The following is a 25,623-nucleotide window of genomic DNA, read 5'->3' as shown; positions in this document are numbered from 1 at the left end:
TTCTCTGGAGTTTCTGAACAGACATGGGAGGAAGTAGCAAAGTCACATCTACTTACCTAAAGTCACACCTTGCGTCCAATTTTGGTCAACAAGGACAGTCCTTACAGTAGAGAAGCTAAGACAGAGGGGAGGCTTAAATTCATGGCATGTGAAAATCAATTGTACAGGAATTACAGCTAAGATTCCAAAAGAGTTAACTTAGAACTATAATAACTAGTGTTGAGGATTCCTCTGATGACTGCCTGTCTCAGCCTCCTGAGAGAACTTACAGTCAAATATGATCTCTGTATGATTCCATGGCCAAAAAACTAATACAGGACCTTCTATTCTGACAACTTCCACTCTGATAGTGTCTGGGATTAGTATGAGTCTATTTCTCTGTGGGTTAAATCCTTTTGGAATGACACATGCAAGACATTTCCTGTGCCTGTATTACCAGCAATGCCATTCAAGACTCTCCAAAAAGTGTCATTGACTTCCACTCCCAATGTTATGTAATATAACTTTCCTCCTTTTACTCTATATTTCCACCAAAATAGATTATTCTCTGAATCCTAAACACTCCCAAGGATTCTTCTCCTCCATGCCCTTGCTCATGTCCTTCCCTATGGCTAGAAGGTTGGCCTTCCCTATCTTCACCTGTTAAATTCTTCAGTTCGGTTCAGTCATTTTATAGTCATATCTGACTCTTCATGACTGTATATGGGGATTTCTTTGGCAAAGATACTGAAGTGGTTTACCATTTCCTTCTCCGCCCTATTTTGCCAGTGAGGATAGTAATGCAAACCGCGTTAAGTTACTTGCACAGGATCACACAGTTACTAAGTGTCTGAAACCAGATTTGAATTCAAAAAGATGAATTTCCCTGATTCCAGGCCTAGCACTGTATTCACTGTACTACCTAGCTGCTCTTATCCCTTAAAACCTATTCCAAGTGCCTCTTTGTAAACAGTATTGAAGCAGCTTCCCCCTCTTGTTTGTGAAGCTGGATTTGCCTGCTAGGTCTCCAGTTTCCATCATAATATCTTCTCGAAGTTATAAGGTTAGGCATAACCAAAACGTGCCAGAGTTTTATCTAAAAGACAAGCGCAACATGATAATCCTTCTCTCCATGACAAATAAAAAAAAGTGATCTTTTTAAAATTCTGAATCAAACACCAAGTTTTTATCAGCATTTCCCTAGATAGATAGATACATAGATAGATATAGATATATAGATATAGATATACATAAAAAGAAGAGAAAAAGAAGATTGTATTTGGAGTACCAAAGGTCTATTGTGGACAGCTTTTTTTCCCATTTAAGTGTACTAAAATTTCAGTGTGTACTTTTTAGAGCTGTTCCGTTTGTCTGTGTTTCCATAGGTCCTTCCTTCTATTCTTTTTTATTCATTTTTTAAAAAGCCTCAGTTTTTTTCTTTCTTTTCTTTTTTGTGATATCTCATTCCTTCTCATGTCCTCTCTACGTTAAATGAAAAAAAAGAAAAACAAACCCTTATGACTGTGTCCAAATTGGAATTTTATTCCAAAACATTCTATCAGGAGGTGTGTGGTATACTTTATCATCAGTCCTCTGGAATCAAGGCCAGTCACTGACCAGTTCTTAAGTATTTGAAAGTTTTTTCTTTATAATATTTCTCTTACCTCATAATACCCTTGAGTACTTCAGGCCTTATTGTCATTTTTAACTTTTAGTTTTTTTCTGTCTTGGTTTTCCTGTTTGCTTGTCCTGTCAGGATTTGTCTCATGGTATCCCAGTTCAATTGATTCAGTTTCTTTGATTTTTGTTCGTGCTTGTTCTTTCAGATTTAATGTTTCAGCGCTTTACATTTTTTCATTCATTACATTATGTCATGTCGTTCATACATTTCCATTCTTTACATTTTTCTGATTGAGCCTTCTTCTCTTAGAGGCAGCTAGGTGGCACAGTGGATAGAGTGATTGCCCTGGCATCAGTAAGACATTAAAATCCATCCTCAGACACTTACTAGCCGAGGGACTGTGGACAAATCACCTCCACCTGTCTTCGTTTCCGCATCTGTAAAATGGGGATAATAATAGCTCTTAGTCCTCAGGGTTGTTGTGAGAATCAAGTGGGATGATGTTTGTAAAACATATCACAAACCTTAAAGCATCATATTAATGCTAACAGTAACTACTGGTGAGACTTCCACTGACCATCACCTTCACTTTGGCTTCTACTTTAATTCTTAGAGAGTTAAATGTCACCTGTGTATCTACTGCAGGATGAACAGGCACCATATGGCTTGGCATCATTATATCATTACACTTATGTGTCAAAATGATGCTCTGTCCTAAATGGAACGCATTCTGCATTTTATGGTTGTAATAGATTGTATAAACAATAAATTAAGAAGAAAGTTTTTTAATATTTGAGAGCCAAATATAAAATATATACAAACACATACATATACATGTATCATGTATATACATATGTACACATATGTATATGTATGTGTATATATGTATGTGTGTGAATATATTTATATATATAAAATATATGTGTGTGTATGCATGTATATGCTATCTAAATGTTATAGACCTCAATAGCTTTTAAACTTTATGAGCACATATATTTTAGGTGTATTGACTGAAAAGAAGTGAAATAAGTTCAACAGAAGAGCAATTTATGTAACAACATTTAAACTGTGAAATTTCATCAATGGTAAATGTTCAGACAGATAAAATTCTAGGTGGTATCCAAAATATTTGTATTATTTTTATAATACGGATGTTATTTTTTGAAACATTTACAACAATTGTTATTCCCTGGAATATTAGGCTTGAATCTTAACACACTCAACCAAGTCCTTTGTTATTTGTTCATATTTAATCCAAATTCCTTCTGATTTATTGTGCAGCAAGATTTTCCATGACATGGCACTTTTGAAAAATAATTTTGATGGACACAAAATATTTCAGAGGTGCAGGAGTTAACTATTCCATTACAGTTTGGGATTTAAGCTATGGATATCTCACCATCTATCTGGCATGTGGCAATGTCTTTTGTGGCCCAAATAAACCATGCATGGCTCTTTTGTTCTTCAGTTAATCCATCATATCCCTCATTCCATTTTACCAAGGACTGTACCAACTATGGCTTTGGTTCAGTGGGTGCATCATTTCCCTCAGTATCTATGTTTGCTATAGATTCATGTAAAGCAGAAACTCCATTTTTGCATGCTTTAGATCTATTTTGAATATACCATTTCCATTTAATTATGCTAGTCTCTTGAGCATGTCCAATTCTGTGAGAAGCTGGGGTACTCATTACCTCTGTCATAATTGGGATTCCACACTTTAATATTACTTCATGGCACAAAGTCAGTTGTTCAGTCTCTACCAAAGTCTAATATGCAGCTAACAACTGCTTTTCAAATGGGTTATATTGAATTCCAGATGAAGGGAGTTTCCTAGACCAAAATCCTAAGGGTACATTTCGACTTTGTTGTTTTGGCCATAAACTCCAGTTTGGAGTTTATAGTCACTTCTAATTCTACCAGGTCACTTTGCATAGGTCATAAATCTAGGATCAATTCTATAGTAGCCTTTGATTCTTCAAAAGCTTTACTCTGCTCAAGTCCCCAATCAAAGTCATATATTTTCCTAGTAATCTTATATAAGAGTTTCAAAATTTGTCCTAGGTGCAGTATGTAATGTCACCAATATCCAAATAATCCTATAAATTTTGGGGCCTCTTTCTTATCGACGAGGATAGGAAAATCCTGAATCTTTTGTCAGGCTTGCAGGAGAATCTCTTGCAGTCCCTTATTCCATTGTATGCCCAAAATTTTTATGATTTGAGCTGGCCCTTGAATCTTTGTAGGGTTAATTTCCCATCTTTTGCTTCACATATGCTCAATTAAAGGTGTCAAACTCTTCTCTACTTCTTTTACATTATTTTCCCTGTATCATAATATCATCTATGTAGTGGATAAGCTGTACACCAGGTAGCTCTAATTCATCTAAATGTTCAGCAACAATCCTATGACAGATAGTGGGGCTATGCAGATATCCTTGTGGCAAGCATGTAAAAGTATATTGTTGGCCCTGTCAAATGAAAGCAAATTGGTCCCATTGTTTAGAATCTACTAGAATAGTAAAGAAAGCATTGGCTAAATCAATAACTGTGTACCAAGCTCCATCAATTTCTGGATCCTTTCTATTAAGGTAATGGTATCCAGAACAGCAACATACAAGAGAGGAGTCACCTTATTCAATTATCTGTAATCCACCATCATCTTCCACATCCCATCTGACTTTTGTACTGGCCAGATAGGAATATTTTATCTAGTGGTTGTAGGGACTAACACTCCTGCCTCAACATATTCCTTTATCGTATTGGCAATTTCATCTTGCCCACCTGACACACAATACTGTTTTGAAGTAATTATAAGGTTCAGGTAAAGTGATTGGGTCCAATTTATTTTATCCACTAAAACTGTATTAATTTGGGAAATTTACTGAAAATTGGAATCTGCCCTCAGGTAAACTTAGTCATACCTCTCAATGTATCTATTCCAATGAAGTATTCATGAATGAGTACAATCACCACGGTATATTCTTTCTTAGGTAATTGTCCATTTTTCATTGTTATTTTGACTTATCTGACTGATGTTTCAGCCCCTCCTAGTCCTGTGATGGTGATAGGAGTTACATGTTTAAACTTATCAGGGTTTCTGTATAGAAGGGATGCCTCCACCCAAATGTCTATTAATGCCTTAGTTACAGATTCAATCCATTTTTCCAATATATGGTCAAATTGATATCAGGTTTATAATCTCATCTGTGTATTTCTTTAATCTGAGCTGGGGCTTGACCAATTTCCTATTCTTCCTGGGGTGTGATGAGTTTGGATACAAGGGTTCAGGAGGATCTGTAGGAGAAGTTCTTACTTCTCTATTCCATCTAGTATCAAGACCCTTTTCTTGGTACATTCTGTATTGTTCATTAGTTGGAATACCATCTATGCTTCCAAAATCAACACCTGCTCTCAATGGGGCAATAAACAATTCTTTTCTTGTTGTTTTATTTTGACTTTAAATCTGTTGGCTCTTTACTCTTCCCTCATGAGGAAATTTATTTTTTCCCCAGTCTCCTAGGTCACTTAGCTGTGAAATCTTGTTCAGCACCTCTGAAAGAGGGTGTCCTATTTCCCTAATTGTTGGAGTCAAAACTAGGAGCTTGTAAGCAGGAGGAATCATCTTTGCTATTATATTCCTATGGGAAACTGCAAAGAGAGTATCATAGCATGTATGTGCATTTCTGATCATTATGGCAGTCTTCATTACCTCCTCCTTTAACTTTCTTATACAGTCCCTAAATGAATACCAGGGTCTCCCGTGGGTCACATAGAGTCAGTAGGATACTACCTACTGTAGCCTTCTGCAGCCAGAGCTGACAGATGAGTTGTATTTTTATCCCTTTGCATATTGTAATTGTAATTCTGATACCTCTAAATTTCAACTAATCCATTTCACTGAATGATACCCCTCTGGCCGCATCATCACTGATTCTCACCATCCAAGATGTTACAATTCTCTTATCTTTGGGTGAACCAACTCAAAATTTGTTACCTTCTACTGAGTAAAATACTCAATAATCTCCATAAACACCATGTTTGCTGCTTGGTTCTCTTGTTTCTGCCTTACTATGGGGCAAGCTTTGGCCTTAGAAGTCTCCTTCTGCAACATTTTTTGGTTTTCCAACTCTAACTTAACATTTCCCTCCCATGCACTGTCCAGGCAGTCATCATCATGGCAACTGGATTGAGTCTGTACAAAGATTATATGCCTGCCTTCAGCTTCTTCTTAGCTAAATGAACAGCCTTTTCTTTCACCTAAGATCCCCCAGCTTACTCTTTTAAAGGAGAGTCCAAACTCTGAGAATTCCCATGCCAACTAACTAACTTTTTCTGTCTGATTTGTTCCTTCAGAGGCTCATCTCTGCTTTCATACATAATACAGTAACCTGTTAATAAAATCCTGTCAGTGCATTCCCTGGTCTTATTGATCTTCCACCTTTTCCAACATCTTTTCAAGTCTCTAAGTGCCCTCTCTTGTAACCTCACTTTCCAGTTTCACAGGGTCCTGTGTTTGCCCATTCATTTGCTAACGAGGAATACAGTAAATCCCCCCATCCTAGGATGTCCATTTCTTCCTCTAAATCCTTTCTGCCTCCAAATAGAGATTTATACCCTGCAATCCTGTTTGTGATGCCAAATGTATCACCAAGGCATTATTCACAGCACTGGTGGTGACTATGAATATGCCAGCATATTTCTCAGTCACAAAGTATAACAGACTCTCTATGCAGAAGGCAGAAGAAAAATATTTATTCAGACACCAGAAAGCCAAATCCCAGAATCAGAAAGCAAAATTCATCCTAGTGACCGAAAGGTCAATACACATTAACTTTGCAGGGTACAAAACTATTTCCAAGCCGCTCATATCCCCCCATCTCCCCATTGGGACCTTCCCACAAGCAAACGCTAATGAGCCTAGCTATCTGCTTGCCTGTGTCCTCCCTCTTCATCCACCCTAACTGCTCTCAATAACTTCTCAGTTTTGCTCCACCCTTCCTGTTCTACTCATTCGGTAAGTTCCTCCCGCCACATGTGACTTAGGCTTCCATGTGATTTAAGCAGGTCACATAGGCCTATTAATGATTGGGAAAGATTTTCCCATTTAAATTGCCATCATACTTACCTACATGTTTAGTTACACTACACACAGAATTAATAAACTTCTTATTAATTTTGAATCTTTGAGACTCCATTGGATCTTTCTGCATTTTTACCATCTGTATTCCACCATATAGACAGCATGATCAGTGATCTATGTACTGAAGAAATAAGATTAATATTATTTTCATTTATAATACGCATTTGTGTTTGTGTGTATAGAATATACACAATGTGCATACAGAGCATAATTTCCTCCAAATTAAGAGTAACACAAAGGAATAAAATCATCCAGGGAACATGTAGTGAGTCATTAGATATGACTGGAATCAGCAGAGCCAGCCGGCACTGCAGGAAACCATTGGCTCATATAACCAATAAGAAAAATCAAAGTAGGTTTTAAACAAATTATTCAGTAGACCTAATTAAAAATAAATGTATATCAAATACTAAATTTGATAGTATGCTTTGAATTTTCATATTTTTTACTTTGATATGCTAGGAACCATACTCTTTGTTGGGTTGGATGAAGGAACTCTGCAATCGTCTCTATATAATGAAAAAAAATTGACTGGAAAATAGTAGATTTATTGAATTTAATTATAGCTAGCACTTGTGTAGTATTTTACATACATTTGCACATTTGATCCTCACAACAACCCTATGTGGTAGGTTATATTATTTTTTCTATTTTACAGATGAGGAAACTGAGGCTGACAGAGGATGATATGACCAGGGTCATACAGCTAGCAAGCATCTGAGGCAGGTTTTGACTGGAAGCCCTACATTATCCTACCATACCACATAGCTGCCTCTTTTTTAGATGTCTTAATGGACAGTCAGATTCATGATGCAATCCATTCAATTGATTGTGACATTTAAAAATTGCCAGGTATCACCACTGCAAGCTCAAGTTCAGCAGTGGCCTGTTGGATAGAATGGAGATATGTAACAGCCACACTCATTCTCCTGCTAAATTGCTTAAATGCCATTTAGCTATCTTCACTCTGCATCTGTGACCTCTATTGATGTTGGCTCATCCTTTTGCTACCATTTCAGGCTAAATATTGGCATAAGTCTCTAGAAAATCATTGCTTTCTAGTTAGTGAATCAACTCTATTTCACCCACAAACTTCTGGTTCATCCACATTTCAAGAACTGTATACCAGTCTAGTTTGATCATTCCTTGCTTTGCAGATTGGCAATGCCTCTGCTATTTAATATAGATGGTTTTTGCATCTCATGTCAAGTTCTGATTCTGCCTTCTTGCCCAATATTATGCCTACAGCTTTATGAGTCTAATTACAAACTTGGAAAACATCTGGTATCGTCTCCCCATTTTTCACATTGCTGGCACCACCTGACTTGTGCCAGTTGACACTGATACTTGGTAGCTCACATTTATTTGGTGTATTAAGATTTATAAAGAACTATACTCACAACTCTTGTGAGTTACATAGTGTAAGTAGTATTTTCCTCTTTCATAGATAAGGGAATAGGCTCAGAGACCTTAAGTGACCTGTCATAGTCAAACAGCTGGTAACTTCATAGGTGAGATTTTAAATCTGGGCTTTTAATTTCTAACACAATCTCTCTTCTCTGCACTATGCTTGTGGAACAGGGCATAAGAAAATCTATAATAACAATGATAATGATATACCTAGGATTAATATAGAAATTTAAGGATTACAGAGAGTTTTTACACAGGTTATTTCATTTGTTCCAATACAAATGATGTACTGAATTATGTTGATATTTAAAATTACTATTGTTTTATTTACCATAGCTCCACATGGGAGATAGTGTGGTAAAGAGGAAATAATGCTGGATTTAGAGTCATAAGGACCTGAGTTATAATCCTTTTTTCTAACAGTTGCTAGCTATGTGAATGTGAGAAAATCCCTTATCCTATCTGGGTCTGTTTCCTAATCTATAAAATGGGGATGATCATACCATTAGTACCTGACTCACTGGGTTTCCATGAATGTTAAATGAGATAAAGCATATAAAGTGCTGAATAAATGTTAACTATCATCATCATCGTTATTATCATCATTATTAGAAGAAGCTGGTGATGCAGTAGATAGAAACTTGAGCCTGCAGTGAGGAAGATCTAAATTCTAATTCAACTTCATATACTTGCTACCTGTGTGAACCTGGACAAATCATTGAATCTCTGCCTCAATTTCCTCAACTATAAGAAGGGGATAATAATAGCACTTACTTCACAGGATTTTTATGAGGGTCCAATACTACAAAATTTGTAAAAAGTGCTGAGCAGGTGCCTAGGACATAATAGTTGCTATCTAAATACTTATTCCTCTTCTCCTACTCCCATTATTACTCTTCAATACTAATATAAACACAGACTGAGGTTATCATATTAGCTTTATTGCAGGAATATGAAAAGATTAAAAAGACTTAGAAGGGAGAGGGAAAATCATGTTAGTTAGGAGAGTTTAATCTATCATACTGGGATTAATGTAAATTATGTAGACTGACTAGCATTTTGATTGATGTATAGGTCTTTGATTGTTCTTTCCACAGATAAAATAAGAACACACATATAGCATACGCATACATAAGATATTAAAAATGTCATGATTATGTATTGAGAAATTGTTTTGAATTAAATAGTTTTTTATTCATAGAAAACAGAGACAGGCTGTAATTAGATTAGATAGTTGCAGCTAGTACTATTATGTAATTAAATGCTGGACATAGGCATTAACAGTCAGCCATTATGATGCAAAGTTTAAAAAAATATATCCATATAGAAGAACCCACTTAAAGGAATTGCTATTCTGAGAATGAATTTTTCATGCAATGAACACCAAAACAAAAATATAAAAATGAATCTCCATTCATCCCAAAGTCTAAAGAAAGATTGGATTATCCTCAAAATGACATTATTTTAAACCACAGGGTAAAGAGAAAGGAAGATAAGCCAAGCCACAGCTTATGTAGCCAGACGGAGTGGCTCTGATGAAGCATGGAACATCAGAAATTTCTCGTTGATGTTTCAAAATGATTACCCACTTGGGGAACAGGTATTCACTTCTCAGATGCTAAAGATAAAGGGCAGATCATTATTTGACTACTAATTGAGGAGGTTTGTAAGACAAAGGCTCCTGGTAAAATCAACACAACTAATAATCTATTCTACAGCCTAGAATGACTAGACCTTTCCTAATCCCAATATAAATCTAAATACATTATTAAAATAAATAGATAACTTAGCTGGTAATACTAATTTCTGGCAGATTTACCTTTGCTTATAAATATCTCAGCTTCCAAATAATATTGATTAGCCTGATTTTCTCCTTCTGACTACACATGGTGTAATACTGTACTCTAAGGATTTTTCATAATCAGTAAAAAGTCATCCAAGGAGTTGGAGAGTCATACGACTTCTTGGGTATAGTGTGCATAATGATCACAAAGGGTTGTTGGTCAGAAGCATGAGTTGCTTCTCTAATTCAAGGAAAGTCAAGCTTTCAATAGAACTTAGATGGGAAATTTGGCCACACACTCAGAGGTCAAGAAAGGTTACAATTAGAGGTAAGTATTAGGTAGAAGAAATGAGCAAAAGCAAAGACTGTATAAAACAGACCAGGGAGACATGGGATAAGGGTCTTGGGAATACCAAGGAGAGCTTTCAGTGATCTTCTTGCTCTCAGAAAAGACTGAAGCAAATGGTTTAAGCAAAAATCAAATCCATAAACGTTAAGTGCTTATTATTTAATCAATTATTTTGTTAATGTGCGTATTCACTCCATTAATGCAGATCTTATCCATGAGCTCTCATCTTGCACGATTTTTGTCCATGTCAGTCAAAAGTATTTATTAAATTCTTATTATGTTACAAGCACTCTGGTAAGTGTTGGGAATACATAGAAAGTTAAAAAATGGTCCCTGTCATCAAGGAGTTTACATTCTAATGGGTGAGGCAATATGCAAAAAACTTTGAACTTATAGGATTTATACAGGATAAATGGGAGGTAATATCTCACACCTATTGTATTGGAGTCTTTCCTCTAAATTTCTATTTCCTGTATAAATCCTACACACACACACATATATGTTATATAAAATATATATTCCATACATTTCTATAGATATTCTTCATAATATGTTCAATATATTTCTTATATATTCAATGTATGTATTACTGTCAAACTCAGGCTACTTTCTATGTCTTACTTTTCCTTCATGAATAGCCCACTAGTTTTACCTTGTCATGCATTTCTGGAATGAAATTTCTTATCCTGCTTCTTACTTACTAGTCAATATTAGAATTCTGCAGACTTGAGACTTTCTTAGGTCATTAAGTCATGAGCATCTTGGATTCTTTAGCAATTATAGGGTTTTAAGATTCATAATCAAACAGTATTATTTTACGTATTTAAATTGTGGTGTAACAGTAAGCACCTCAACATACACAGAGGGACCTGCTATTACAGGTTCTTAGATCTGCATTCATAAAAAGAAAGGCAGCTTTTGTGGGGTTAACAACCACTTTAATCAAGCACATGTATCATTCACCTAATTCAAGGGAGTCAGTACCCTGCACTTTAAAGAAAATACAGAGAAATCAAAAGATGAACAGACATGACTTCCTCTGTCTGAATTCAACAGCTAGTTAGACCCCAACTGTCTCACCATAGTTACTGGAGAGGGAAGCACTGACATCTGGGTTTTCAAAGCTGGGGGGCTCCTTTAGTGGCTTCCCAGAGCCTTCATCTGGTCAAACAAACACTTCCAGTCAGTAAGCCCCAAAGTAATCAACAGATATGGCTTCCTCTGCCTCATCATAATTTGACAGATATAACTGTCTGACTGTAGTTATCAGATAGGGAAGCACTGATATCTGGCTTTTCAAAGTCAGGAATCTCCTTAAGGCAGCTTCCCAGAGTCCTCATCTGGCCCTCAAACTTTCTTATAAAAACTAAGCCCCAAAGCAAAACCTTAACTCAGAGTATTTATACCTTTTTTAGAGCCAGACAACATCTCAACCCTTGAGAACCAGTGCCTCATTAACAAAAGGCATAAGCCTTCGCACAAATCTTCCCTAATCAAACTCCCCTTAATGGGCAGACCCAATAATGGGTAGAGAAGATCTTTAATCACATTAAAATAATGAATAATAAGAATACATATACTGTTTCTAGTTAAAGAAACTCTTGTTTCTGTACTTTACTCTTAGTAAAGGCTCTTGATTGATAAAGGCAACATTCAGTCAGGTACTTTATTATACTAAAACAAAACAGCATAAGATCCTATTTTGCTTCCCATCACAGATGGAGTACCTGATACTATTAAAAGCCTTATGTCATTTTCCAAATGTAGTCCAGACTGCCTTCCTCCTCCTTCTCCATTAGAGAAGGGCAGGTTCAATCCTTCTATCCCCCAAACAGTTAGCTGATTCTATTGGAGAAGGTTTTCCATCCTGACTCCTTAACCCTTACCTACTATAAGGAATTAACATGATTATGAGTTGGACAAGAATATAGATGATATTTTAAAGTAGTAGAACATACTTTAAAGGATGCCAGAGTATTAGTTATGCAAAAATGCGAGTAAGGAGATGTTTATAATCTCAGGTATTTTACAGAAAACACTAAAACTAAACAGTCAAGCACCTGGGATGGAAAGGGACAATAGAAATGGAAGTATAATAGAACTGTATTGACCTGACAACTTTTCTTAGGGCTATCCTGTCTCATAAGATTTTGGAAGTCTGTGAGTCAAAACAAAGAACAACTTGCTTAGCTTTCTATATGAAGACAAGCTGAAGTTACTCAAAAATTATCTGCTCAATTTAAAAAATTTAATGTTACTTTATCACCCTAGATGTCTCAATTTTACATTCATTATTTGTAGGTGGGATTAGGGATTATATTATGTTCTAGGTCTTAGTCAAAGACAAAATTAATACAGTATTTGCCCTCAGAGAACTTAAGCTCTGGGGGAGGAATTCAACATGTCCACAGATAAGTAACAGAAGGTCATATGAGAAAGGAAAGAAATCTAACAGCTTTGGGAAAACAAAAAAGTTTACAGGGGTGAGGAACCTGCAGCCTTGAGGCCACTTGTGACCCTCTAGGTCCTCAAGTGTAACCCATGTGGACTGAAGGCTACAGCTTCACCACCCCTACATAGTAGGTGCCACTTTAGCTGAGCCTCAAAGAAAGATAAGAATCCAAGAGGTAGAAGGTCAAGAAATGATCAACAAGAGGTTTCAAAACATAGGAGACATAAGAGTACATGAAGACAAAAGAATGATTGTTTAGTTGGAGGAACTATTAGATTACTTTTTCTAGGACAGACCACATGAAGGAGAGTAAAGTGATATATGTCTGGAAAAGTCAGTTGGGACTAGATTGTGGAGGGAAAAATCTTTGAGAAATAAGGTGCTTCAACAAATTTTGGAGGAAATGCAGAATTGCTTATTAATTGCAGATAGGTCTGATTATATGTGGCAAAATAGAAGCTGGACAACAGAGACATTCCGTTATGAGAAAACAATTGCTTTTACTTGAAATATTCTGCTGAATAACAACTAGGTCACAGTGTCAGACAGTTCTGCCACTTAGGAATCATCAAATGAGTCGTTCATCTGATGAATATCTAGGCAAATGAAAGAACATTTCCTTTAAGCACCTGTCAAGTACATTTAGAAAATCTTAGTAATGAGGAATAGAAAGGTAACAGTAGTGTAATAGTTTTACACTACTAAGTCCTCCAACAAGCACCCTCCTCTCTGGCTTATGCCTTTCATATTATGCTGCTGTGCAGTTCTATAAAAGTAGGCACATAGAAGATTGGAAATGTACCATTCTTCACCTTGTGAAAACCTGTAAAGAAGCCCTTCCTTGCCCTCCCTCCAATTTACCTAAGAACCTGCTCTCTGACCTCTGGATTGGAGAAATAAGTTAATTAGTATTTTCATTTACAAAGTTGCAAATATCCTTTTAGATGTAGAGGAAACTTGTTGCAACTAAAATATGAAGTAAATGAGAAGTTAGTGCCCCAATCAGTCTGTGTCCTGTAAGGCAGGGGGATATTGATAGGCCATCATAGTACTATCTGGTCTGGTCCTCAGTTTGTAGTTTCAAAAAATCCATGTTATCTGTCTAAATTCGTTCATTTAGAATTCTGGAAGGGATAGGTGGAAAAAGACAAGAACTATGATTTCATTAGTATAGGAAGTTTGTGGCAAGGAAGCTGTGGGAACTGAGAGGTTAATGTAATACAACTATTCAACTGCAACGCAGACTTAGAAATTCATGTTTGCCAATAAACACATTCTCCTTCCAGAAAGAAAAGTCCAATGGGAAAACCAATCTAATAATAGATTGTTGCCCACTGAACCCTGAGTCACATAGAAGATAGCTGTGCAACTTTAATGGATATTATCATCAAGTCATAATAACTGGATATATCCATGACTCTTCATGGGATAGGCCTGGTCAGATACTATCAGCTAATCAGCACACCCTCCCCTATTTCTTTTCAATTCTCTCTTTACACTATTTATTATCATTCATCAAAAGCTCTGTCATGGTCAGAACTATTTCATTCTTTATACTGATATCCCCATTACTTAGCATAGTACCTGGCACATAGTAGAGGCTTCATAAAAGTTTGTAGACTGATGAATTCCTTCTGATTGACTTGGGACAGCTAGTGAGATGAGTTTGTCTTAGGATAGTTGCATTTTAAACTACTTCTAATTGCCCTTTTTAGACAATTAGCCTGGGCTCTTTCCTAGAATTCAAGAAACCCCTTAGAGACAATGCCATTCCATGGAATCAAACAGTGGATTTTAAGTTTGAGGATGTCAGTTCAAATCTCTGTTCTATTTCTTACTGCCCATGTGACCTTGGAATTGTCCCTTAATTTTCATTATCTGAAAAATAAGGGGGTTGGATAAGATGGTATTTACAGTGAGATTACTTCCAAATATTGATTTATAATCTCTAAGGAAGCTTCAGTGTGGATACACTGCTGGACTTGGAGTCATGAAGACCTGAATATAAGTTCTGCTTCAGACACTTACTAGCTATATGACTCTGGACAAGTCATTTTACCTCTTTCTGTCTTAGTTTTCTCATCTGTAAAATGGGGATAATAATAACACCTGTTTCATAAGGTTATTATGAGGATCCGGGTCCTCTTCTCTTCTTCCTCTCTACTAGTTCACTTGAAGATCTCATCAGGTCCCACAGATTTAATTATCTCTATGCTAATGATTCCCAAAAGATAGGATATCTTCCTGTCTTGTCATGACCTGTCTGCTGACCTACAATTTTGCATCTTCAACTGGATATCCAATAAACATCGTAAACTCAACATGTCCAAAACAGAACTCATTTTCTCCACAAATTCTCACCCATTCCTATCTTCTCTATTTTTATTGGGGGCAACACCATTCTCCTGGTCCCTCAGGCTCACAATATAGGGCTCATCCTGGATTCCTAACTGTCTCCCATCCCCAGAATCTAAATTGCTAAGGTTTATTGACAACTAAGTCGCACAGTAGATAGAGCACTGGGCCACAAGTCAAGAAGGTTTTGCTGTTTAACCATTTCATGACTGTCTGATTCTTTGTGACCCCATTTGGGGTTATCTTGGCAAAGATACTAGAGTGGTTTGTCATTTCCTTTGGCAGTTCATTTAACAGATGAGGAAACTGAGGGAAACATACTTACGTGACTTGCACAGGGTTGGTCACTCAGAGTCTGAGGTCAGATTTTAACTCAGGAAGGTGAGTGTTCATAATTCCAGGCTCAGCCCTCCACTGTGCCACCTAGCTGCTATAGTCATACTGTATAAGTATGACCTAAATAATATCCTTTATGAATATAAATGGAAGTGATGCATACAGTTAAGGGAGTAGATCTGATAGAAAGAGTGCCTGAAGAACTATGGACAAAGGTTTTCAATATTGTAAAAGAGGGAAAAAAAATTCCAAAGAACAAGAAAACAAAATGGGTGTCCAATGAGGTTTTACAAATAACTGAGGAAAGAAGGAAAGAGAAAGGAAAAGGAGAAAAGGAAAGACATATTCAACAGAATGCAAAATTCCAGAGAATAGCAAGGAGAGATAAAAAGACTTTCTTAAATAAACAATGCAAAGAAACAGAAGAAAACAATAGAATGAAAAAGACAGATCTTTTGAAGAAAATTAGAGATATCAAGGGAATGTTTTGTGCAAAAATAGACATAATAAAAGACAAAAATGGTAGGGGCTTAACAGAAGTAGAATAGATTAAGAAGAGGTCTGAAGAATATACAGAAGAAGTATAAAAAAAAATCTTAACATCATCAGTAACTATGATGATGTGATTACTGATCTAGAGCCATATGTATGTTAAACAAAAGAAAGTGTAGACCCATGACCAGGATATGTCCTTATTGTAAACAACAAAACAGTTCTGTTATACAACTGTCTAAGGGAAAACTTTCATAACACCCATGTGACCGTGGATCATTTTGGGGCACTAAGCCTTCTTTAGTTCTGTCCCTATATAACATATAGTTAGACCTGGGTGTGGTACAGATATTTACTCTTGTCCTGCTGCCACCCAGGACCAGCCTCATAAGTGAGCTCCATCTCCCTGAATGAAATTTACTTACTCTCATGCTGCTGTGGACCCCCCTTTCTTTAGTATCTTAGTACCTTCTCTTGATGGTGGGACCATCCTTCTAGATGGTTTTCCCCCTGACAATTGGCATAATTGGTAGGATACTGCAGAAATAGTGAGGGGAACACAACTTCAGCTGGAGTAATCCCAAATTAACCATCCACATCTCTGGAGAGAGGGGGTTGCTGTATGGTAGATGCCTGTCCCATTACAAGGACACCCCCAAACTCCAATTACCTTATGCTGCTTGATTCAGAAAAGAGAGCAGGAGGTGCAAAGCTTCTTTTGGCTGATGACTACTTTGGGCTGCTCACCAGGCAATAGAAACCCAGTTAGAGGCTGAAAGGAAGATGAGGCAATCTGGGGAAGAACTCCAATGGGAATGAGATGTTTGATCCCCTTACTAGCCACAAGGTTTAGAGAAAAATGGAGAAGCAGAGTAGGAAATTAGAAACCCTTGCCTGTCATTTTGCTCAACTGGGAGGTAGAAAATTGTCTTGGTCACAGGTTCAGGAGATTATAAACAACAAAGAATGAATGAGATGCTAAGGCATGGAAGGCCTGGGAAGATAGCAATGTAAGGGAACATTCTGAAAATGGTATAGAGAGCAAAGAAAGAAATAAGACAGATACAGTTTTGAAGGGCTTTAAGTTAAGTCTGAAAGAAAAGTTTCACGGATGCCAAACCAGGGGCAAAAGTATGAGACTGCCACTGAAATCTTTGGGAGAAAGGTAACTGAAAGCAACTGGCCCTTAGCCAGCAGCAAATAGCTTTGGAACCATTTGCAGAAAAATTTGAGAAGAAATTGATAATTATCATGTGGGAAATGGTACAAAGAAAAGACCCTATAAAATCTCCTTATTTGTAAACTTACAAAGTTTCTTGGGACCATTGGCTTAGGCAAAGTCATAGACTCTTATTAGTCCCATGAAAGATTTTGCTAGTGTGAAATTTCTAAACAATGAATAGGTTTACTAAGAAAATGGGATCCCTTTCTCCAAAGGGAGAAGAATTTACGAGGTTGTTTATAGCACAGAGTGATTTATGTGATGATTTGTGATCATTAAAACTGTGAAGTTATATCTGGAATAGTATATGTTGGTTATATCTTAAACCAGCTTTGTCTCAACAAACTCTAGCCTTGAAGATTTATTTTTGCTTTAAATGGTGGATATACATTAGGTTAAGAGATGGAATAGATATACTACAGAAATTTGCCAGAGTTTTTCTGGTTTTTTTGAAGCAACTGTCCCGTATTCACTGTTTTGTGGAATTTTAGAATGTAATTATTTCTTGATTTCTAATGATAAGTTGCAATAAGTGAAATCTTGCTATTTTGAAGTAAGATCTCATGGGACTGTAACTAATATTCTTCTGAGTTTAGTGCAGGTATGATCATTAAGTCAGTAATTCACCCCTTTGAGAGAAATGCCACAATCAGATCAGAGAGAGTATGATCTCAAACTGCTATAGGTGTGTTTGAGAAAAGTTGAAGAAATGACTTTAGCTTGACCAAAGAGAGGATTCTCTTGATTTAGTTTCCTTTTGAATAGGAATGTTTCTCTCTTGATTAATCCTGAGTCTGGCTATGATGTCCTGTAAATGAGGTGGGACTTTTCTATGTGATTGGCTATTCGAAAAATGTAGCTATGACTCTTGCCTGAAATCATAACGGAGTTAATGTTGGTTGTTCCTGGTGTACATGAGTTGAGTTGTTCCGTGCCTTTAGGCCTAGGACTGGAGGACCAGTTTTGATGCTGTTATGATCATTTCCCTGCTCTTTCCTTTCATAGTAAATTTATATAATCAGGGCAACGCAATCAGTACAAGAGATGAGTACAATACAACTATATGAAATTTTGTTTTAAATCTAAATTTGTAGTCATTGTATAGACCAAACAAGTAAGTAAATTAGTGATTGCTCTTGTCATCTACCTGCTAATACTTACATATTCATATATAGAATTAAGTCCTTGAAGTAGCTCATTCTTTCAGAATGATATGGGAATAATTGAACAAAGATAAAGGAGTTTTTGAAACAAAAATATGATATTAATTTGTGAGATTAAATTTGGAAATTTCTGTTTTGCTTTAAGGAATAGAAATTCAGTGCAATCAGTTATCTCAGTAGAGAGTAATGTTTGTGTAATATCTATTTTTTTTGAGCACTGTCCTGCCACCACCTAGTACCAGCCTCATAAGTAATCTCTCCTGAATAAAACCTATTTACTATCATGCTGGTGTAGATTTTCTCTTCCTTCAATATCTTGTATCTTCTCTTGGTGGTAGGACCATCTCTCTAGACATTCTGTTCCCTGACACCATACATCCTGGAGAAAAAAGTCAAGTGGGCCTTAGGAAGCTTTATGAACAATAAGGTTAGCAGAGGTTAAGGAAGTTCAGTTGAGTTATTAAAAATCCTAAAAGATGATGCCATTAAAGATGATGGACATGATATTAAAAAGTAGAGACATCATCTTGCTGACAAAGATTCATATAATCAAAGCTATATTTTTTGCAGTAGTAATCTATGGCTGTGTGAATTGGACTATAAGGAAAGCTGAGTGCTATGGAATAAGTGCTTTCTAATTGTAATTCTGGAGAAGACTTTCAATTTGTAGTCATTCTATAGACCACATAGACCTGTCTCTTGGACAGGAAGGAGATCAAATCTGTCAAAACTTAAAGAAATTAATTCAGATTGCTCATTGAAAGGACAAGTATTAAAGTTGTAGCTTAACTATTTTGGCCACACAATGAGAAGACATGCTTATTAGAAAAGACCCTAATGTTGGGAAAGCCTGAAAGCAAAAGGAGAAGTGGATGGCAGAGGATTAGTATCATGGAAGTAATGAATATGAACTTGGGTAGACTTTGCAAGATAGAGGAGGACAGAAGGGCCTGGAATGTTTAACTACTCAGAAACAACTGAATGAACAACCAAGAACTACATCAAGTTTCTGGGGTTGTGTCCTTCTTCACTACAAAGGGGGCCTTTACCATGGTTCTTAAGTAGCTTTCCTTAAATGAAGAAAGTAAAAATTTATTATTTAGATAAAATAAAATTCATTATATCACTTTCGGGCATGTGTTCTTCAGTGAATTTCATGAAATCAGTTTGCTCTATCTCTTTGACATTTTTTATTGGAAGCTTGCTATACTAAATTTTAAAAGAGAAGTTTTCTGTGGTAACTTATTTTTGCAGGTATTTCAAACTGCTCATTTTGCTCTTCCAACTTTATCAACACTTCTATTTGTATTACACTGTCTACTGCTTAGAGAAATCTGTCCTCTCTATACACTGTTCCCAATTTTGTGCCATTTACAAGTTTGGCAAACATATAATCTTTCTCTGATTCTTTAATTAATCTATGACTTTATACACGTCACCATTTTTAATGGAACAAGGCCAAGGAAAGATCCTCATGATGTAAAATAACAACTTAACTTACCTTCAAGTTTTGACATTTTCAGCCTTTATATAACACTCTTTGGGTATGGTCACCCAAACAAGTCTGGTGCTGCCTTACTGTAATACAGGATCATCCATTCCATATCTCTCCATCTGGTCCTCAAATATACCCTGAAAGACTTAGCCAGATAATTTGCTGAGATCTAGAAGTCATGTCAATTTCATTTTCTTCATCAATTAGTCTAAAAATAGTGTCAGAAGAGGAAGGATTTTACATGTTCTAAGTAAATCCATCCTTGCTCATACTGAACCAGTCTGTAAGTTGAAGTAACTACATTCTATTTTTTGAACCTTTTTAGCCCCATATTAACGATATTTACCATGTTATTAACTAATGGTACACCACCTCAACTAAGAAGGCAAATTGTCTAATACAAAGGAAGTGGCCAAGTTACTTATGCTTGTCATCCTTTGGGCCCTTATTGAATACAGGACATACTACAAGTAGTTTTGATCTATTTCCAGTGCTGTATTTTGTAGTATTACCACTAAACCCTATTCTCTTCTTATCTCTACCATATCTCCATAGAATAACTAACACTAAATTCTTAGTAATATTACTGTCTTTAGCATAATGTTCCCAACCTTTCCAGTAGAGCTGATGACACAAGCCCCTACTGGCAAGGCAGTGGGAGGATATGAGAAGTATTATAGCTTTTCAGAGCACACCAGTGAGCTGGTAGGTGATATTGTACCCAGAAGCTAAAGCACTCTTTATTTATTACCTTCTGGAAAGTTCTGAATATTTTAAAGACTTCAAGAGAGTAATTATTAAGTATTAATGATTTCAAAATTCTGGTTGAAATTCTGATTGAATATCCTCTTCCACCCTTCTTTGGTAAGTTGGGGGACAGTGTATTTGAGGATATTGTGTATACTGTCTGACTCAACTGGTATTTTGATTAGTTTCACAGAAATTGTGCCCTTTCTTTTATTCTTTATTATAAATGTAAGGATCTGTCCTTGAAACATATGAACAGTATGGTTAACAAACGGGGCAAAAATCAATTATATATCTCTATGATAAATAGACAAAATTGAACTTGTTAAAAATAATCTTTTAGGTAAAATGTTAAGAGACACAGGACCAGATAGAAAACTTTTTTTAGATAAATATACAGAAGAGTCATATAAAGACAGGGTGTAGAGTGAGATAAGAATGACTCTTATTTACATATAACTATTTTTAGAGTTTTGAAGTTTATATCTGAGTAGCTATAAATCAAGTAACAGTTTGGAGATTTTGGAAGGATTATGTAAGCCCTGTTGGGTTCATACTTGACAGAAAAGTAGGTTGCTCTCAAGATAAAGAAAGTCACTGACTCCCAGGAGACTCTGATTTGGAGCATTAGAGGCTTTAGGGAGCCAGAGAAGAAGTTATAGGAAGAGATAGCAGAAGCAGTATAAAGTCAAAAGATGGAGAAAACACATAGAAGGTTTCCAGCTGAGATAATTGACTCTTCAGCTGCTTGGCTGGGAACTTGCTGAATGGAAGAGAGACACTTACTGTACTGTTTGTCTGATAAAAGACTGGAGTAGCTGTTGGAAGCTCATTCTAAGAGAGTTGAATCTTGCTGCTGTGTGAAGAACTATTAACACTTATTGCTTTCTAATCCTATGGATAACCTCTCTCAAGGGTGTCTGTTGCTCTCTTCTGCCCTCTCTGGTTTGAGAGGGTGGAACAAAGGAGGAAAGACACACTTTCTATTTATTTTGCTGTTAAATGTGCTTTGTTGTGAGAAGACTTAGAGGTAATTGAATCAAGCAGATTTGAGGAGCAAATTTCTCTGGTGTGATAGGAGTTTTTGGCTTAATTCTTTTACTGTCATTTACTTAAAATGAGGAAGTTACACAACTAACTAGAGCCTGCAGAATCAAATAGATATCAAATTAGACCTCTAGCATTAATGGTCAGTCTGAAAATTCTACGTATAACTCCAGTATTTACCAACTAGGTTATTATTTAACCCGATATACCTCTTCCTCTTCTGCTATCTGTTCTTTGATGTATAAATCTTTCCCTTTCCCTTCCCTCTTCCACAAAACACCATTGTGCATTTTGTATGTGTATGTGGCCAGTGCCTATATAAGGTTGCTGAATACTATAAGTCTATGCTCTGAACATAAATAATCTATCCCTCCTCCCTATGTTTCAATCTGCTGATAAGTATGATTGGCAGCAACAAATCCTTCAATATGTTTGTTACACTGGCTCAAGAGAATTTGCTTGTCCGTGAAAGAGTTTAACACTTTTTCTAAGTACCCCATTAAGGATGACTTTGAGAGAAAAGAGTCTATCTGGGACTACTTGAAAGTAGAAGAGGCATAATTTTGTCCAGAAATAGAGTGCTGAGTTCCAGAAAGGGAGCATCTAGCAGAGAAGCAACATTATGGATTACAGATTGCTTCTCAAAGAGAATAAGAACATCGAAGTCTACCTTTGTTAACCTGAGTATATGAGTTTCTACGTTCTTGTGTCTCCCTTATATGTTTCTGTATATATCCACAGACACTGTGTGCATAGAAGAGTATGATCCAGGTCTTTGAATGAACTGTTCTGTTTTGATTATTCTTACTTTTGTCTTTTATAAAAAATAACTGTGTGTTTTGGTTACTTCTGCTTTTGTTTTCTAGTACATGTTTTATGTTTAAGAATCAAAGGTGTCATGGTAAACTTATTTTGTGAAAAATGGATGTACACTGGTGGGGGTTCAGAAACTATAATGGTAAGTAATAGGAATATATTCTCCCTTTGCCTAAAGTTTTACCTTTAAGACTTTGGGAGAGAAATCCCAGAAATAAACAAAACCCGGGCATGCTACAGTGAATGAGTGAGGAGAACAGAAGACAGACAGAATGAGACAGAGATAGAGGCATGGACTGCCATGCTAAGGCCATACCCTGAGCCATACAAGAGATGTTTACTGAGTAGACGAATGCATGGGATAGATTCTGAATCAGACAACATAAAAGCAAAATATCACCATAAAGATTTAAAACAAAGAAATATTTCTTTAATAAAACACTGTAAATCAGGCAAGGACTCCTTTAGCTGGAAAAGAAAGCCAAAAAGTAAGGAACTGATGTAGTTCATGAAAATTGGAGTCAGAAAATGTCCAAAAGAGATTACTTAAAGCAAAAACATTCCTGAGAGCAAAGCAAAAAAAATAACAACAAACATTGGCCACTTATTTTTGCAATAAGCTAAGTATTGGTCACTCTAAATGTTTTCAAGTCATTAAGTGATCTGAAAGGAATGGAATAGAATGCTGCTAATAGTAATACATTAGTTAAGAAAAGATATCTATATGTATAAGAGTCAATATTTAGCTTTATATGTTGCTCTAAAGCAGAAGTTCCTAATCCTTTTTGTTTCATGAACCCCTTTGGAGGTCTATGGACTTTTTCTCAGAATACTATTTTTAGATGCATAAAATAAAATACATAGAACTAAAAAAGAAATCAATAATACAGTTGAAGTGCAGTTAACAAAATCTATTAAAAACATAGTTTAAGAAACTCTGCTCTAGAGTATCATATTTCAATTTTGTGGTTAGTTTTTCTTTATGAATAAAATTTTATGGTTATACCCAATTTAGTGCAAAACTCTGCACTAGCACTAGGGAGGATCTGAGTTTTTATCTTTGTATTATAAAAACATCTTGTACAGGGCTGAACTCAGGAAACACTTGTTGATCAGGTTGATTGTTTGGTTGAGTGGAGGGAAGATTGATACTGGAATAAAGAGTGATTGGGGAATGTGGGCTATCTGAAACAAGTAGAAGGAAAAATACAATGAAGATGTACAACAAAGGAAGAAAGATAACAAAGAATAAAGTGGTAACAAAGCTTCTATTAATACAGGATAGTGAAAAGGAAAACAAGAAAGGAAAACTGAAATAGATAAGATGTACAGGAAGGAAAAATTCCCAGAAAAGCACTGGACTGGACTAAACAAGTTAAGAAAACAGTAATTCAATAGCCTATAAATATTAAGAGAAAAAAGGGAGGAATTATCTAGATGTAAGATCTTTAAGATCAGGGATTGTTTTTTTTTCTTTTTATTCCCAGTACTTAACACATAGTAGGTGGTAAATAAGTGTTTATTGACTCACAAAAAAAAAAGAAATGTCCTAGATGAGGGAAGGAAGAGTTATTTGTATATAGCAGTCACTTCTGTTAGAAAAGTGCCTACAGTCAGCCTGAAGCAGTTTAACTTTCCCATTAGATTGGAGAAGATGAACTATATAGGGAATCTTAAGCATTTTCCCTGGGTCCAAAATAAGAGTCTCCTATCGCGGCTACTAATATACTAAAGATTTCCAGTTTGATAACATAGGCATGTCAATCTTAATAATAACAGAAGTCATTAGTAGGATTCATTTTAGTTATACTTCCTAATTTTGCAGTTATCTTTCCAGATGGTCTTAGAACATTCATATCTCAAAAAAGTTTAGTTTTTTTAATAATGATAGGGATTTATAACCACTTTGTTCCAATTTGCTGTGAAAAAGAAAACAATATAAAATTGAATGCGAATTTATGATGTGCCTTGCAAAATTTCACAGAACAGATTGAACAATATAAACATTTAATGCAATGAGTTTTTAAATGAAATATAGTTTAAATGGATGACCCTGCATGAATATAATTTGATACCATTGAAATAAATAACAATAAAATTCTATTTTTTTTAGTACAGACTTGGTTAATTGGAAGTTTTCCCAGACAAGATGGGTTGGGTAAAAATTCTCACCTCCCCCAAACTTCTGTGTTTAGCAAGTGTCTTTCCCAATTATAGCCATAGCCTGATAGTAACTAACCATTGTCCTAGCTAAATGATGTGCAAAATAGCCAAAGGCTTTGAGGCTAAAACAGATAAAGTAAAAATAATCTCTTATCTTATGGATGAAACAAACAGTATTTCTCTAAAGTTCACACTAATTTCATTCAGTCTTAAGGCTGGTAGGCTTGTGTAGTTTGCAAGGAAGCTTTAGTATTCTCTTCAAAATAATTTAAACCTCAGTCTCCATTCTATACAGAGCAAAGTTATTGATGTGGCCATGCCAGCTTCTTCCCTCTCCATTCACTGTAGAATATTATCAAATCGATCTGTCCATATGCTAGATGTATTCCTTTAGATCTTTTAATATTCTGAGGGTACAATTATTCTCTCTGATTGACATATATCACAGTGGTATATATTAAAGATAACTATACATATTTTCTTTAAGTAAATAATAACCCTAAAGATTCATCATCCTACTTCACTGGAAAATGTCTTTAACAATGATATTTTTGGTCACTACCCTCTTCATCCATTTTTCCTATTGAATGAATTAGGACCTCTTGCATAAAGATTTTTCTGGAGCAGCAGAAGAAAATAATTACTCCCATGAGATAATTATCAAATCTTGGCTTAAAGACCAAAAAAAAAAAAAAAACCCAACCCTAAAACATTGTTGAATTACTGAAGGGTGCTCAGCTCTAAAGAGAAGAAAATTTGAAGATCTCCCATTTTCAGGCAATCCAAGATTCAGTTCAAGTCACAACCTTCCTGAGGACAGTCTAAATCAGATTGACTTGTAATTGGGAAATATTTGACAAAATAAAGAAATAAAAAACAATAAAACAAATAATATTAGTAAGTGGTTTTCTGAGTCAATATGCAGTCTACAGGGATGTTTATTGTTGGTCTAGTGGCCCCATTTCTATTTAAGTTTGGAACAACTGATCTACCTTAATTCCATCATTTAAAGATGAAGAAACTTTGGGACATATAGATGGATAGATAAATA

The 25,623-nt window shown here is 35.8% G+C and overlaps 1 long non-coding RNA gene across 1 annotated transcript in view; it reads right to left on the bottom strand.

Moving 5' to 3' along the window:
- Nucleotides 1–1,093: 1,093 nt before the first annotated feature.
- LOC140498283 (uncharacterized) overlaps nucleotides 1,094–25,623 on the bottom strand; it is a 64,947-nt gene continuing 40,417 nt past the window's right edge. The window contains exons 2-3 of the long non-coding RNA XR_011965050.1: nucleotides 6,728–6,863; nucleotides 1,094–2,037 (exon numbers count right to left, since the gene is read on the bottom strand). This is a non-coding gene — a long non-coding RNA (uncharacterized lncRNA). The remainder of the gene's footprint in view (nucleotides 2,038–6,727; nucleotides 6,864–25,623) is intronic.

Source organism: Notamacropus eugenii, chromosome 4 (assembly GCF_028372415.1).
Source record: "Notamacropus eugenii isolate mMacEug1 chromosome 4, mMacEug1.pri_v2, whole genome shotgun sequence".
Classification (NCBI taxonomy): Eukaryota; Metazoa; Chordata; class Mammalia; order Diprotodontia; family Macropodidae; genus Notamacropus; species Notamacropus eugenii.
The sequence above is the reverse complement of the archived record's forward strand: the minus strand, read 5'-3'. Positions and strand labels throughout refer to the sequence as shown.